General features: G+C 35.2%; 1 long non-coding RNA gene across 1 annotated transcript; it reads right to left on the bottom strand.

The window, feature by feature from the left end:
• Nucleotides 1–707: 707 nt before the first annotated feature.
• Nucleotides 708–3136, bottom strand: LOC114544413. Its single transcript, XR_003690418.1, has 3 exons — nucleotides 3048–3136; nucleotides 1409–1441; nucleotides 708–774 (listed from the first exon to the last, which is right to left on the bottom strand). It is a non-coding gene; the product is annotated as an uncharacterized LOC114544413 (long non-coding RNA).
• Nucleotides 3137–18373: the final 15237 nt, after the last annotated feature.

The raw sequence follows: 18373 nt of genomic DNA, 5'->3' as shown, positions 1-18373 counted from the left end.
ATGACCCTCTTTCCGACATTCCAATTAAGGGCATAACATTTTTTATCTAAATATCCAGGCCATTACTAATAGGCTTGATGCCATTAAACTTTTAATTCTCAATGCTGCAATCAGTCGACAAAAAAGTAACATAATCTTTTGCTTTGCCGAAACTCATCTCAATTCTACATGGACTGAGTCTGAATTATTAATTGATGACTTTGATTGTGTTAGGAGAGATCGACTTAATCGAATTAATAAACTGTTAGCGACGTTTGGAACCGCTTATATTTTAATCAATCTAGTTATTTCATTCGAACTGCCAGAATTTGGAACGAACTACCATCATCTATATAATTATACACTTATTTGAAGATTTATATGTCAGTTAAAATATAGTTTATTAAACTATTATAAAGATTATGTAACAACTACTTATGATATTGAGAATCCAATTTAACAACATGAAAAACCGTCGGTCCAAAATGTCATAATAATATTGTCTTATGTTAAACATGAAAAAGCAATCACATGCAGTGTTGCTGATTTTATTATTATTTACGGGTCACTGTTATTCGGGTTCAACCCTGTTGTTGATCCTGACAATTTGTGCATGTTATGTTGTGTATTTATGTTGGTTATCCATACGTTTGTAATTAATTTTTCTTTTGTCAAACCGAAAAAATAAAAAAAATAAAAAACATGTCAGTGGTAGTGCAAACAAACTTACCTCTTCGTATGCATCGTTCTCAGTTAAATCACTGGTGTTTCCATCTCTTTGTTCTTCGTCACCCTCTATGTTAATTAAAATATATTCGGCTGAGCAAAAACAGACCACGTCGACGAAAATTGTTCAAGATTTTGCGTAATATTATAAGCACGAATTTTTTACCACTATATATAGTATATATATATGGCAGTATATATCTTTCACTTTAAAGCTTTTCCTGTCGACTGCATAAATAATTGTGCAATCCTTGGTCCTTGTGAGTCATTTTATTCCGTTTTGATATTTGGAAGGTTAAACTTAACCCTTTCTTAAACTGTGAAAGTGCTTATAATCTGCCTGCTTGATGCAGAGTAAAACGGCTGATGTTTCCTTCACTTTTATGATTTTTCTCTGAATAATAAAAATGTCAGCTTTCGACTCATTTGAATAATTTAGTATTATAAACTTATAGCCTCAGGTCTGGCTAGTTGAGAAAATTATTTTGCTTCGATTGAAACAGAGAAGCCGAGGTGTCCCTGCATTCATGTATTTCTCGTTACAAGACTAACCATCGCAGCTTCTCTCATGACAAATTTGGCAAATTTTGTGATATACCTATGCCATGTCTGATAAAAGTAGACTTCGTGCACTAATGTTTCCTTTTCTCCGCTTTAAATGGCGACCAAAATTTATGCCTATGTCTGGGTACAATACATTTACCTTCATCGTTGCCTCTCTTCATTTTTCCTAGGCCTGTAATGAAATAATTACAATCTGACTGATTCCTTTCGAAATTAATTGTATTTACGGCCTCCAGAAATGAATACAACGATCTTCCGCTGTCTATGAAAACTCTTATTTTCTAGTCCTTTCTATTAGTAACTTCTGTAACTGCAGTCACATATTTTAATTCGACATAATTATTTAGTTATTCACGCAATTTTTTTGCAAATCTTGTTAAGGTGGCCTTTATATACCAAAAAATTAAACTGTAAGTAGAAGCATCATTTTTGGAGGCATCACACTTTCAAATCTTAACTAGGAGTCAATTAAGCCGAGAGGGTCAATTTACTTCAATAAATGCTTTTTCTCAGTGTAACAAAGAACACTAGCCCGGGTAATGTTTACTTCTTGTTACCTTGGTGGGAAATGGTAATGGTTTCTGCATGCATGTATTTCTGGCAGATAATATATTCACAGTGGAGTACTGGAGACGATAATTGGGAAAGGGGGGGGGCACATATTCGTTTTAACAGCATTTAAAATATAAGTATATATAACGAGCAATTTGATTGGCTACCGCGCGTGCATTGTGAGGCCATAATGCACGTTTCTAGCTTTTGAAGTTTTTGTTGCTAAGCAACATCTTAAATAACATGTAAGGAGAATTTCATTATTGATCAAATAAATAAATTTTGTTGTTGCCCTATAATTTCTTCTTATATTATAAAAGAATTAAAAAAGCTCGTCGCGTGCCTTTATGGTGTAATAATGCACTCGGGGAAATGTTGGAAGAATACTCAGCTACGCCTCGTGTTTTACAAGGTTCTCTCGTATTCTCCCAACATTCCCCAATCGTGCATTATTACACCATAAAGGCACGCGACTCGTTTTTTAATTCTTAAGTAAAGACAATGGTTTAAAAATAAATTAATCTTGCACAACATGAATAACATATGAATATGTCAGTCTGGTGAAATAACTGAAATTTATCCTCGCCGTAAAGTCATTTTGTCATTGTTGTAGTCTTTCTTTACAGCAATTCACAGTAGCACGTTAGCAGGATTTGGTGTTTCGGTTTATACTTTTTCACTAAAATGGGAAGTTTTATGCATTTTTATCACTATGAGTAAGTCCATATAATTATGATCAACCGAACAACAAAAGTACATTTTGGAAATTCTTTATGAAGCACAAATCAACAACGAGGAGGAATTTTTAGTACACTTTTCAGGCAAAGTCAATCAGAAGGTTGGGTTCCCGAAATATAAACGAATTCGCCCAGATCTTGATGATTTCTGTATTGCCAGCACGCAATCGTCTGTTTAATCCAGATGTTCATGTGTTATGGCGTGACGTGGCATGACGTGTTGAGTGTATGGCGCGATCATAATTTTGTTTTACACTACTGGTTTAACTCGCATGGTTGAAATGTGAAAATCACACATCAAATATCTGCGTTCTCTTCTGTATCCGTATAGGAAAGTATACTTAAGTATAGTAATCGACATTTATCGCGTGTTGTTTGCCACGCTATCATGCGGAACTTTACGATTTTATTCTCAATTTTAAAGTCAAAAGCTGTAACTTAACCAATTACTTCTCAGTACCTGATTTAATACATTTAATGGACTCTCACCTTTATTACAGTAAACAGCAGTTATTCCAGATTCGTGTAACAGCACTTATCTATTGATGAGCTCATCACCCCGTTCAATTCAAAGGAATCCCAAAATGAAACTAAAATTGCAAACAGCAAGAACATCGCAAATATTAATTGCGACAAGCGGTTACCTTAGAGACGCCATTCACCCGTAACGATAAAAACAAATTAATGTAGGGTAAGATGCCACTGAATAGTGATAACTGCAAAAATTATTGGCTATTAATTTACATTGTATCATTTCCTAATACAGAACATTAAAAATTAACTTCCTTGTGTCACATGATAAAATTTTGGAAGCATTTAAAATTTTCCGTGCGTGAAAAAACGCGTAAAGGCTGTTTTCCACTAACGCGTTTTTCATACGCACGTACACGCACGTAAAAGTCTATATCCTTAAACATGTTACCTTTGAAAAAACCAAGTCAATAAATCGAAGGAACTTAGTTTTCTGCATGTTTTAGTATCCATTAGTTAATCTAGATGTTAAATAATAAAAATTTGAAAGCATTTCGAATTTTCTGTACGTGTATGTGCCTATAAAATACGCGTCAGTGGAAAGCAGCCTTAAGTGGAAGTAGCCATACTCATAATTCATGCTTTAGTTAAGGACGCTCATTAACGTTTAGGTTAATGAGTAACGCACTAATGCTACATTCTGGCATACTCTGACACTTGTGTAACAACATGCGTGCCTCTATCACATCCAGATATCCCAATTCTAAAAAGGATTTTTACCGCATCAAAACAAAATTTCTGCCATTTTAAAATTTTGACGTAAAATGTGTAATTTACAATATATAATTCTGTTTCCACAAACATTTGAAAACAGACTACTTGTTCCAAAAATCTAATAATCTAAGCTTTCCAGACTAGAACCGCCTCGTAAACGACCTTGGTCAATATTTTCAAATAATCTGCATAAACCAGCAAATGTACCAAGAACTCCAACAAATTTATGCAAACTACTGAAATTCAATCCTCTCAGTGTAGATGATGCTCTAACATTGATCTCGGATACTGGCAGGAAACATTGTGCACTTGATCCTACGCGTACGCCTTTCATGTTAGAATGTTTAGACATCCTATTACCTGTTATCATGCACATGTCTAATAAATTCGTCTCTCAAATGTGGTGAATTTCCTGACATATGGAAAGAGGCTATCAACTATCCACCAATGAAAAATGTGGACCTTAGCTGTAGTTTCTCCAACCTCTACCTCCGCCTAATCAGCAATTTATCGTACATATCTAAACTCAATGAGAAAGCAGTTTTTAAACAATTAAACAACCATTTGTTATTGAATGCACTTTATCCCAAATCACAATCTGCAAGTATCGTAAGTACCATAGTACTGAAACCATGCCTAAAGTAACCAATGACATTCGCTGAATATGAGCGGTCAGCGTGTGTCTCTATTGTTTTTACTGGATTTAAGCGCTGGTTTGACACGATGTGGGGATTGACCCCATTTGGTTTCGAAAAGAACGAGGGGTGGCGTTGTGCGAAATAAACGCGCGAGGTTAGATCTTTCCGGAGGGCAAGTTGGGTACGCCGTGCGTAAAAGCAGGTGTATTATTCTGGCCATGTGTTTCAGAATTCTTTCCCTTAACGCATCGTTGGCGAGTAATCGGTTCTGGTATGTTTCAACTTCCATCAATTTCACAAACGTAAGCGTTGCGCCGCCTGGTTTACCATAGACGATACCACGATGAAGCGCGTGATCACAACGTGGCATGATCAGTCCAATGTAACGCAATGTGGTCGTTATGTCACTTGGTGCAGTTACCAGGCCGCGTTGTACAAGATTTCTCGCTACTATCGCCAAATCACATCGAAGTCCGTCAGCAGTCAGTCAGTGCACTGAACGAAGCTTGTTCAACAACGACAAGCCGACACGGAGTTTTTGGGTAGCCTGATGGTCGTTCGCTGTCCTCTCCGTCTACATTCCCACATGCCGAACGACAAAAGCGATTGGACATATTTGCTAGATCCTTCGTAGGTTGGTGGTCGTGATCTTTGACAACTTGAGCAGTTTTCTTGCTTGTCACTCCTTCCTTTGTAGTAGCAGCGCCATTAAACGTTTTAATTTCGATGAATGTCGGTTCCATGTAGGCCTCGTGCATTGTTGCAAATAGCATTTGCTTCCAGCACTTCGCTGTTTCTCGATATACCATGAAATACCAATAGTATTGGTATACACAAAACCATACCTTTGGCAAATCTTGCGAAAAAAACAAGGCATACGTGGATATCCAACCAACTGTCTGCTTTCACAATTTTCACAGCTTGATGCCAATAGATTTGTAAACTTGTAAGGACGAAAGCCAGAGAGTCAGAGACAAGGAATTCATTTGGCACGTGCTGAGTTGAGCAAGAAGGTAATGATGGGGATAACGGTGAAAAATTCTCAGTTATACTTAAGAACTAATCATTACTTTTGTCTGCTAGTATTTTTTTTTTTAATAAGTGCGCCCAATATTTACATGATATAAAGATGATATAAAATTTTTTTTAACTTACAAATTTGGGCTAGGAGCCTACCAGAAACCATATGGCTTTTATTTTAGGCCCCTAGTTTACTGAACTAAAATAGTTACTGATTTTAAATATAATGTCAGTTCGAATGTTATTTTTTTATAATAAAAAGATACAAAGTCAAAGGTATATTAATATGTATATATAAAAAAAAGGAAAAAAAGAATAAAAATAGTGTATATATATAAAAAAGGAAAAAAGAATAAAAATAGTAAGGAGTATGGTGATATAGGTGATAAGGAATATGTTAAAAGAATAAAAATAGTAAGGAGTATGGTGATATAGGTGATAAGGAGTATGTTATTTTATCTAAGCGTGAAAGTGTTTTTTAATTATTTTTTAAAGGAGTCGTAAGATCTTGGTTTTTTACATTGCTCAGTGAGATTATTCCAAATTTCTATGCCTCTACTAGCAAGAGTATGTTTTGCGTAGTTGGTTCTACTAAACTTTTTATGTAGTAATCTCGAGTTTCGTGTGTTGTGATTATGAATTTCCCTATTAGTAAAGAAATAATTTCTGAATATTTCTGGAAGATTTTGTAAATGAAAATATCGGAACATGAATACACTTGTTAAATAATCATTTATTTTGAATAAATTGAGTATTTGCAATTCTTTAAAAATTGGTTCGGAATGATCAAAATAAGATTTGAAAGTCATTAATCTCACAATTTTTTTTTGAATATTCACTAACTTTTTAATACGGGATTTGTACGTGTTACCCCATATTAGGTTGCCATACGTTAGATATGGATAAACCAAAGCATAATATATTAGTTTCAAAGAGTTTAAGTTTGTGAAATGCCTTATCCTGGAAATAATTGCTGCACATTTAATTATTTTTTTGTAATCAAATCCATGTGGTTACACCATGTCAAGAATTCATCAATAACAATCCCTAAAAATGTAGTGTTTTTGACTTGTTCTATATTGTTATTATTGATCGAAATGTTAATGGTATGTTTAAGTTTCTTTTTTTTGTTCTAAAATTATAAATTTGGTTTTTTTTGTATTTATAGACAATTTATTTGCATTAAGCCAATCTGAAATTTTGTTAATTTCGACTTGAATGATTTCATTCAATTTTTTAAGACATTCATTACTATATAGAATGTTTGTGTCATCTGCAAATAATACAACAGAAATCAGTTCACTGCAGTATTGTAAGTCATTTATATATAAAAGAAACAATAAAGGACCCAAGACTGATCCCTGTGGTACACCGCTTTTAATAATCTTTTGCTCGGATTGAAATCCGTTATATTTCAATATTTGTTTTCTATTGTTTAAGTAATTTTCAAACCATTTTTTGGCCACTCCCCGAATACCATAATGTTCCAATTTCTTTATCAGAATCTTGTGATCAATTGTATCAAATGCCTTAGATAAATCAAGGAAAATACCAACAGAGTATTTACCTTCATCAATTGCATTAGTGATTTTATCGATAAAGTCAATCAATGCATGTTCAGTTGATCTCTGTTTCCTAAATCCATATTGATGTTTTGATAAAATTTTATTTTTATCAATAAATTTTGATAGTCTATTAATCATAAGTTTTTCTAACAATTTTGCAAAACAAACAAGTACTGATATTGGTCGGTAATTTTCAAACTTCATTTCGTCATTAGCCTTGAAAATTGGTGTAATCAACGCAATTTTTAGATTTTCTGGAATGATTCCAGTCGTAAATGTTAGATTGAAAATGTGTGTTAATGGTTTAGAGATTTCTTTAGCTACTATTTTTGTAATGCTTGTGCTAATACCATCATATCCACAACTTTTTTTTGGCTTCATGTTTTTTAGTTCAACTTCTAATTCATTTTCTGTGATGGGATTAAGAAAAAAACTAGACCCAAAGTTACCTTTGAGATATTTATTAAAATTATTATTGTCATTTTGTTTTATTTTATTTGCCAAATTGGGTCCAACATTAGTAAAGTAGTCATTGAATTGATTAGCTATTTCTTCGGGGTCATCTAAAATATTTAATGAGTTGGTTTCAACAAAGCTTTGTGATATTTTTGCGCTTTTCTTGGGCTTATTGAGTAACTCATTAAGTGTTTTCCAGACCATTCTAGAATTCTGTTTGTATTTGATCAATTGATTTTCATATGTTTTTTTGGCTATTTTTATAATATGATTTAGTTTGTTTTTATAATTTTTGTACCGTTGTTCATTTTTGCTATTACGATTGATAAGGAAGGATTTGTAGAGTTTGTTTTTTTTCCTGATTGACTTTAATATACAGTTTGTCATCCATGGACTTTTGATTTTGTCTATCTTTTTATTGTATTGTTTTCGTTTGAGTGGAAAATTTTTTTCATATATATCCGAAAACATTTCTAAAAACTCATTATAGGCCTTATCAGGATCATTTGTTTCATTCATGATTTTATTCCAGGAAAGGTTTTTAATGGAATTTTTGAACGCCTCTGTGTTATTTTGATTAAATGATCTTTGGTATGATACTTTTCGTGTGTTAACATTTTTCGTGGTGTTTTTACTGGAGAAATTTGTATTAAACATGTGCACTATTGGCAAATGATCTGAAATATCACTAAAGATTATACCGTTGAAGCTTTCATTAAGTTCTTCTATATTGTTACTAAAAATGTTATCAATTAGTGTCGCAGCATGATGAGTAATTCTCGTTGGTTTTGTGATTAGCGGAAAAAAGGACGAAGTGAAAAGTTGTTCAACAAATTGGTTGTATGATCACAAGATCCTGATTTAAACAGGTCAATATTAAAATCTCCCATTAAGTAACATGGTTTATTTTCTCGATCAATATTTCTAGAATCTCATTTATTGTAGTTTTAAATGATTCAAAATTGCCATTTGGTGGTCTATACACTACACCAATAATGATATTTTTACCAACTTTATTCTTTACTTCAGTGAATCTTGTTTCAATTATATCGTTTACGTTTTTATCCAAATCATTTCGACTTTTATACTCTAAATGTTTTGAAACATATAAACCAACACCTCCGCCTTTTTTATTTGGTCTATTTGAGCCGAAATATTCGTATTCATCTAAAGTAAAACAATCTATGTTATTATCTTTCAACCAAGTCTCAGTAAGTCCTATTATCTGGAAAGGTATGTCCAAAGTATACGTATCAATCAAATTTTTGAGTGAATCAAATTTGTTTGCAATACTCCTTATGTTCAAATGTAGTAGCGAAAATTTTTTTGTTATTTTTCTTTTTTCAATTTGTGATTTAAAATCTTTCGGTAGGAAATAGTCGCAACGTATTTTATTTAAGTTGAAAGACTGAAAGTGTTATCAAGTTCCATATTATTGCCGGAAAGCGCTATGTTTTGATTTTGTTGAAAAGGATTAAATCTTAATTGGCTTAGCCTATCCATACAACTTTGGCTTAAAATGTTTGTTGAACCTAAGACTCTGAAAGGGAAAACAATTGTTGTTATCATAGATGTTTATGGTGGGTTGTTGTGTCCTAGTGTGGTGCTATGTTAAAAAGATTAAAAAAAAATTTTAAGAGTGGTTTGTAATTTGATTCCGTTATCTGGTTTATGTTGTTGTGGTTTCCCTGTATAATTGTCCATCTATATATAGTTTGTCTCTTACTAGTTTAGCTTTTTTGCCAGCATCTCTTGCTTTCTTCATCTCTGGAAATAGACGTTTCCTTACTGCCACAATTTCTTCTGGGAACTGTTCCGAAACAGCTATACCCGTACCTTTTAGTTTTTTTGCGTTCGCCAGAATCCGGACTTTGTCTGGGAAGTAATTAAATTTGGCAACAATGGCCCGTGGTTTTGATCCGCGCTGTTTCCCCATTCTATGTGAGCGGTCAATCTTCGTCATTTTCGCATTCTCAATTCCAAAATGACTTTCCATTAGATTGTGGATCACCTTAGTTGTATTTTCTTCTTTATTTTCCTTCACATTGTAGAAAATAAGATTATTGCGCATTGACCTTGCCTGAAGGTCAATGACGCGATTATTTAATATTGCGTTCATCTGTTCCAGCTTCTCCATTCTTTGCTTCGTTTTTTCTTCTGCCTTTTTGGATAATTTATTTTCTTCCTTCAGGTCTTGAACCTCTGCGTGAACAAATTCGACCGAGCTTTTAACTTCAGTCAATTCCTTCTCCATTGCTTTCATACGGCTGTCGATCACATCAAGCTTACCAAGCTTTTTCATTATGTTATCAAACATTTCTTTCACATCCATATTATTTTCTTCTTCCTTAGCCTGCTTTGTATCATTTGGTTTTGGAATTTTGGAACGAACTGGCTTACTGGGCGAATTTTGTATTGAATTATTTAAGTTTTGCGCAGCGCGCTTAGAGGCCTGTTTCCTGTCCGCCATCTTATTAAGAGGCTTTTTGAAAAAATGTATCTTAACATTTTCATTGCCGCTAAGAAATTAATAGTAACCACTCCTGCTTGATATCTTGTCTCATAAGCTTTTGATTTTTTATCTGATTTCACCATTTCAAAGGGTTAGTCTGGCTTAATTCTGCCACTTTATGTGTATAATAATGCGTCTTGACTAATTTAATTTCATCTTGGATTTTATTCCTCCAATACCTGTAACTAGACCATTCCTTCCCATTCTTCTGAAAAGCAGTCTAGCGTTTTCTAATCCAAATATTAAGTTTGTTTGTCATCCACGGGCGATCTGACTGATGGATTTTAATTGACCTTGTTGGAAGATAGGTATGAAAGACAGATTAGTCAACTCTAATTTGAGAGAACATTTGAGGCTAAAAGAATGGAAAAATAAACGGAAAAATCACTCTGCTCAGTGAATAAACTTTTTTTACCCCATGTAACAAACCCTATTTTTATTGTTTATTCATCAATGTAAAAACACATACAAAACGTATACTTGATTAATTTGGTGACATCGAAAATTAATAGTGCATGATACAATTTCATCTCGGTGGACATTGCGGAATTCTATTGTGGAGCAAGCATTAAAAGCATTTGCTTAAACGTTAACGTTTCATTAAATTATTATATTTGATATATATGTACCTCTACTGAAAAGCACTTTGATACAACCCGTTTAATAAATCAGTAGCTTTTAAAAATTTACGGCTGTCAAATTAACTCAATCATTTTCAGTAAATGGCACATCTAAACCTTATTGCAGCTGTTACATAATCTTCCATGCACGCATCATTTTCATCCTTTCTTCCATCCTCATCTGGACTCACTCTATTTCGACCATGAAATATTCCGATGTGTATATTTGTGCGTAAATGTGCCGGTCGGAACACAAACACTCCGTTGTCGTATATGATACCATCCATTCCGTGCTGTTCCTTCTTCCTCATAAATGTTTTTGTCGCTGGATTATCTTGTGTAAACCGTCCAGGGAAAAGGGACGTAACAATTACAGTCATATTATGTTTATCACTTCGGGTGCATTTGTATTCAGCACAGGCAGTGGGTTTGGATTCTGTCATCGATACTGTGACAAACCCTTGTGAAATTTTGGTAGCGCCCATACTTTCAACTTTGAATGCTGCCATTTTATTTGGACACTCGTTGATATTCTCCACCGCAATTTGTACGTAACATACAACGACCCCTTTTTTATTTTCTGTGTACCAGTCCTGATCGTTAACTTGTCTAATGTCTATAATTTTCTTTAATTCTTCGCGCACAGGCATCTCGAATAAGAAACTATATTTCTCTGGACCTGCTAGGCAAGAAGCTTCATCTTCATAGAATGGCGAGGGTTTATTACTCAATGGCCTATTTAACGTTTGCATTGTGAAAAATCGATGCGATCCTTCTGAGGTTATTTCTATGTGATGTTTCTTTATAACATCCTCATCCAAACCTGTTTCCTTTGGCGTTAGTGGATATTGATCACCAACGACAGCCCGTATTTCCGCAAATTCATCTGTCCGAAATGTTTTTATACAACGTGCTTTATTCGGTTCGATGTTATACGATTGATATCTATAATTCACTCTACTTTGCGTGACAAATACTGTAATAAGCACTGACTCTGCTTTCTTTGTGGTGTCTTCTGCCATAACTTTCAAATAAATCTCTCCGCCCACCTTATCTAAGTTTAGATCAAACCGAATAAATTCTCTCGCATTAAGTTTGGTAGTAAATAGTGATATATGTTTATCTGATCTCTTCGATCGCTTCGTTTGATGCTTCTTCCAACTTGTGTCCAAAATGCGCCATCTTCCAGTCTTCTCTTCTAAGTACCAAAGCTTTATATTTTCTACTTCATTCTCAGTAATATTATATTTATCAATATCAAGTGAAATGTCAATGTCCCCTGTAGGTTGCAAACTCTTATCGTTTTCATCTTTAAAATCCATTTTTATCACACCAAAAGTCTCCAGTAGTTGTTCCTCGCCATCTTCGTCTACCGTGGTGAAGTCTCCATCGGCTTCTTCCACTTCTGTAACGTTTCTCGGATCAACAAAATTGACTTCAACCTTGACCGTCCCGTTATAAATTTCCCCATCTTCTGTCAACAAGCCTTGGGGAGGGACAGCAAATGCTACAGCAGGTTCTAATTGTGCGTCGTCATTATCAACTACATTTTCCTCGTTTGACCTATTTAATCCACGGGTATTTTGCGAGTTTCCCAGGGAAATCTCAAAGCCCATCTTCGCATCAACTTTAATAGGTTCAGGCCGAGGCTTCAGTCGGACTTCTATATACGTTTTACGGCCAGTGACCAACGGAATCACTTTTGTTAATTCCTGAAAATTGTTATAATTACGTTTATCCTTAAACGTTACAACAAAGCGAGAAAAATCACCAGGAACTTTAAATGAGAAATCACCCTTCCTTCCAGTACGAGCCAAATATTTATCACCGTGATAAATATATCCATATTTAAAAGGTTTATTGTCTGGACCTCCTCTTGCTACTCCTTTAACAACAGTTTGTTTCACAGGGCAATCGCCGCAACCACATTTTGTTACACTTTTTATGTCAAACGAATGCTGCAAACAAACGACCTTGATGTTCCTTGTAGCAATTGGCTGGCAACAGAATTTATCTCTACAATCGTTCATATTTTTTAGACCTCGTGCGATGCATTTTGTTCTCGCACATTCACCTACGTCAATAGTAGCAGAATTTGTTTCTCCTGCCGTGCAGCCCTGCGGCAGTGCAATTATGTGTTGAGATGGTGTTGGATCGCAGCTATCATCGGTGGTATCTGTTAAAATAAAGTTTTCAGACTTAGAAGGAGCTTGTAAACCAAATTAAAAGATGGTGGAAATAAGGCTTGAAGGTGTTCACGCAACAAAACATTTCAAAATCGAGACAACCTCTATGAAAGGTAATATATTTTGGAAGACTGAGTTTTCGATTTTTGCTGCGATTTTCTTATTTTCAGAGCTGTGAAAGAAAAATAAGTCACATCAAGAACATCCGTAACACCGATAAGAACATCCGTAGCTAATTCGATCCTTCATGCCCATCAAAAGACAATAATCGCACATAAAATCGCAGAAAAAATTGGAAGTGTATACGGGACTTAACTAAGTAAACTTTGAAGTCCTCACTGCGTGGTTTAGAAAGCAATAAAAGTTGTTATTTTTTAACTATGTAAATGAAGCAATCTGATTGGCTGAAGAGCGTTTCACAGCGGGCCGGTTTTTTTCATCCGGCCCCCTGTGGGAAATGTGAACAAAACGATAAAACCAAAGTAACGTACGGCTAAAATGTGCGGAAAACCTTTCTGGAAAAGAGTAAAAGAATGTTAAAAATAAAAAAAAACATTTTTTCGCCCGTTAATAGGCGTTATTTTTTTAATCGATTTGCCGTTGCTATGGTAACAAATATTTTCAATTTCGTTGGCTGTTCTCCGACTAGGATGTCCTTTTAAGGATTTGTTGACATATTTTTCTGTTTTATAAAGTCAATAAAGTCAAGGAGACCTCAGGCACAGTTTTTTGCATCCGGCCCTCGCATAAATAACATACATATCCGATAACCCTAATTATTATATTCGTCACTTCCGGTGAAGTGAAGTTCAGTGATTGGCTGAGAAGAATTTTCAGCGTTCAATTACTATCTCGTAATGGACCGGCACCTTCCCGTAATGGGCCCGATATTTCTCGGTAAAGACCTCGCGCTCGGTCAATAAGAAATTATTAATTTTTGAATTCGCTCAAGTATGGTTAATTTCTGATCTCTGTTATTGAAATTCCGACAGGCCGGAGACCTGATTCCACGTAATTAACGTGCCTTCTTTTACAAGCAGACTTTTTTGTGAGATATTGCTGTCATCATGGCGCAGAGCTTGGACGTTGGTTTAAAATGGCGATGGTCTCTGCATTTCTAGATATATACTGTAATGCACTAAAGGAGTTAAGTAAGATATTTATTATATACACATGAAAGCGCTGGGCTAACTTGCAATCTGATTGGCTCTCTATACTAGACAGATATTAGCTGATATTAATTCTTATTAGCTCATATCTGCCGTCTGGTAGAGAAACGTGACCAAAATGGCGGCAAGTTTTTAGGAGTTAAGGGACGATGAAATTCAAAATTTCCTTGATAAAAGTACACCAAAGTGCACCGAAAGGACACGAAACTTTGAAATAAAAGTGCTGAACGGTAGGTTAAAAATAGGTTTACAAAACATATGAGTTTGTTTCTGTTTTTCTGTATAATAAAACGTTCGAGAAAAAAACACGATAAGGAATTTAACTATTAAATTTTTTCACTGTATTCACTATAATGTCCAAATTACGAATAAATTTGTTCAGTTAAAGTTATTCTGCTCACTCTCATCGTATATGACTAATATAGCTAATTCGTCGCTGCGCGCCTTGTCAGCTATCAGCACATATATAAGACTTAAGATCGACTATAAGACTTAAAATATAAATGTTAAATATATTAATATTAAAACAATTTAGACATTCGCCAGGCCATCCTTTTCTTTTCCGTCCAAAGAAAAACACGTATAGTGTAGATAATACCACCATACTTACTAAAAACGGTTATCCTGGCAGGATCTGAAAATTCTGCTCCGTGATCATCGTAAACTCTACATTTTATTTCCCCACTCATGTTTTTAAAAACATGAGGTATAATCAATTTACTGCTTTGTATTTCATCATGTTGGTATTCATCTGCTCCACGATCATTAATCGTCCTAAAAAAAAATACAATTAGGGGGATAATCCGAAGATTTTTTTATCTTTTCGTATCTGTTTGCTTTCTTTATAATACATTTAGGTAATTAATTGACGAGAAAATTTAGTTATGTGTGCAGAAAAGGCAATATAATAAAATTAATTTTGAAATTAATTGAATGAAATGTATTATTCTATGCATTGTGAAATGTTGGCTACGAAGGAAAACATACCATTCGAATTTTGCCTTTGTACTTGATTTTCCTTCACAACATAATGTGATAGGTTGACCTTCTAGCCGTAGTTTACTTTCAGGGTGAGATGTTATTTCTGGGAAGTCTAAAAAATTGTTATCAGTAACGTAATCAGTCCTTGATGCAAATCGGCAGTATCTTGACCGCTGCGATTAAAGTGATTAAGAAATTATTAGCCGGAAATAGTGCAAGGATAGTCGCGCAGGGGTGGATTCAGCACTAGTGCACTACAAAGCAAAGTGGTTCTTTTTAGCAGTTCTCGTGTAATGCAAATTAGTGCACTAGTGCCGGATCCACCCCTGTAGTCGCGGTTAGAGTTGTCAGAGCATCCACATGCATCGAATTCAATTCATAGTCGCGCGCTCAATTTTTTTCGATTTAGAGAAAATCTTAAACGACTATAGGCATGTCGCGGTTTGGTTCACACTCTACGCCTTTTTTTACCAAGATCTTCAAACTGTATCGTAATTGAGCTATTGATTATTCACGGTAGGGGGGAGCTCCTTGCTAGGCATTCGGGTTGAAGTGACTGATGGGACAAACAAAGCCGCGGGGATGCGTTTTCTCCGAGTTCTCCTTTTTCCGTTTTTGCTTGAAAATACACTCATATAAACAAGAATTAACGCCAAAGTAAGTTTTCACCAAGTCATATGTTTATATAATATATTATCGACATCATGAAATTACTTTAATTTTGTCCCCTACCAATTTTCCTCAAGATTGCTGTCACGACTGCTGCAGTAGGGTTAACTTTTGTCGTTCTAATTGATTGCGGTAAAAAGCCTTTTCTGCTAACGATGATGTTGTCCTCTGAAATACAGAATCCTTTCAATACGAATTTCCCAGAAACACCCGTCTTTCCTAATATTTTAAACGGAAACTCGGCAAGAGCAATGGTTGCATTCTCCAAGAGAATACCGGTGTTGTCTTTGACCACTCCACTTAGTGTGTTATCGTCACAAATACAAGCATCGCATGTTGTATCCAGCTTCCCAGTTGTGCAGATTTTATTACAATCTAAAGATGTTGATATAAATATAATTAGAAAAGGTAACTCACCTCCAATTTTTTACAGCTTATTTTATATATTTTAGAGACATCCCAAAATATTGTACCGATTTTGAAAAGTAATATCTCCATGAATTTCTTTAAAAAACTATGACATATCAAAATCTATAGTTAGTCTTTTGTCTCACTATTGAAAGTTGTTTCATAACTTCACTCGATATGTAAGAAGTTATTTTGACAAAAAACCGGAATCACATATTTGTAATCACATTACGTTTTTGCTTACCAAAATCGTCCACTACAGTCTGTTTCATCCGTATAGGAATCTTCAGGTGGTAGACAAATAACGAAATGACGCCGCTTAAGTAGTTTTGGACGAAACGTGGTGGCCCAGGCGTTCAAACAATCTGTGGCGTAGCTGGCATTATATTTAATTGGGTGTCATACTGAGTCATGCACATGTTCATGTTGTGCGTGACTAACCCCTTTTAAAATCGACTGTCTTTACATTCTGTCGCAAATTGTCCCACATTGCCGCAAACCAATGAATGGTTCGTAATATTTTTTTCGCATAATGTAATCGGCGCGGAAGATTCTTTTCTGATTACACGTGTTTGCATTGCTAGTGGTGACAGCTGCCTAGCTTGTATGCAATGTTCTTACTCACGCACTTATTTCTTAGGGGGGAAAGGTGCTCTTAGTGCTGCAGTTGCCCATACAACTGTGGTTTACCTTAACTGTGTCTAGGTGGGAAGTGTTGTGTGGCTGTGTGTCGAGCAGGTTTAGGAAGCTGCGGTCAACCGATTGGTTCCGACACTCTTACTGAAAGGAGGGTTGAACCAAAAGACGTTGCGAGGCCTGCTCCTGCATGCCAGTGGTGCTTGTGTCTGTAACTGATGTACAAATATATAAAGATGCTGTATCATTAAATGATTGCTCGATAATAACTATTAGAATCTTCAGGTGGCAATCCTAAACGGATGAAACAGACTGTTGTAGCCTCTCATAATGAAGATCTTGTCTTTAAGGAATTTGTTTTTTACTTTTTTATTTCTTTAAATCGTCGGCTGGCATGCCTTTTTATGATTACGTCAAATGTATCTTAACGTCCGTTGGCCATCAGTCAAATCCCGGTGCTCAAGCTATACCAGTGCGTACAATTTGGCATTACATTTTCTTTACCTGGACATTTCCAGTTTGCGCATGCCCGAGATTCCAAAGACTTTTCACCGCATAGAGTGTTATCACCCAGAACGGAATTTGTCCCAATGCACGTTCTTTGGCGTGTTTGAATTCCATTATCACACGAAACTGAGCAATCAGTCCATCTTCCCCACCTCGACCATGAAGCTTCGACTGAAATAATAGAAAACGGTTTTAATCACGGCCATCTCATCGATTTTTAGCTCTATTGTCACCTACTTCACACATAAACCGAATCAATGGAATTAATGGAAAAAACTCCGGAAACTACCGTGTGACAAAACAACATTGACAAATATTTCGAAGAAGTAGAATTTCGAGAATAACAACCTAATTACCTTTACACTTTGGCTCTGAGGCGTTCCATTTACCATTGGTTTCACATCGAAGAGCTTTTTCCCCAACCAACATGTAGTGTTTATTACAAACAAAACTTATTTCGTCCCCTTCCAGTGATCCGCCACCAAGCACCTGGCCGTTCTTAATATATGACATTTTTCTGCAAAAAGCTAAAAATAAATGTAAAAGAATTTTACGCACAACAAAATGACACATAACTCTTGTTTTTTCTTGTTTTCCCTTAACTAAATATTTCTCGCAATTAAGACTACAATTATCTGGATGGTAAAAATAAGAAAAACCAAAATACGAACCTACACATTCAGGTGGGATATCTGACCATTTTCCATCATGACATTTAATACTAGATGATGATCCGATTATCGCATAAGAAAGTGGGACGTATTCTATTTCCCGTCCCGCCTGGGCAGGATCCTAATTTGAGCAACTAAATCAAACTTAATTATACATTACCAAATAGTAATCACGAGAAATAGATGACTATTGGGAGCCTTCTTAAACACGGGATTTCAATAGTCTACCGAGGCAACAGCTCGTCCTATAAATTGTGTTAGCTTAGATAATCTAAATATGCTAATAGAGTTGATGTTTGCGGGCATAAATGTGTTTTTGTTCCGAACTCATTTACTATTATATTAACTTTAACTTTATGCAATAGGTAAACACTTAAGTCATTCTTTTGATTGGCTTATACCAGGGGGCTAAAATATGTTTCAGCCCGGCAAATTTATCATTTTAGCCCGCAAAATACACAGCAATGCCCGGCAAGTTAATATAATCTTACGTCGACATTTCCATGTTGCACACTCTCGAGTTTCTGAATCT

The sequence above is a fragment of the Dendronephthya gigantea genome, unplaced genomic scaffold (assembly GCF_004324835.1).
Source record: "Dendronephthya gigantea isolate DGI-Jeju-01 unplaced genomic scaffold, DenGig_1.0 000776F, whole genome shotgun sequence".
Lineage (NCBI taxonomy): Eukaryota > Metazoa > Cnidaria > Anthozoa > Malacalcyonacea > Nephtheidae > Dendronephthya > Dendronephthya gigantea.
This window is presented reverse-complemented; position numbering and strand designations above follow the sequence as displayed.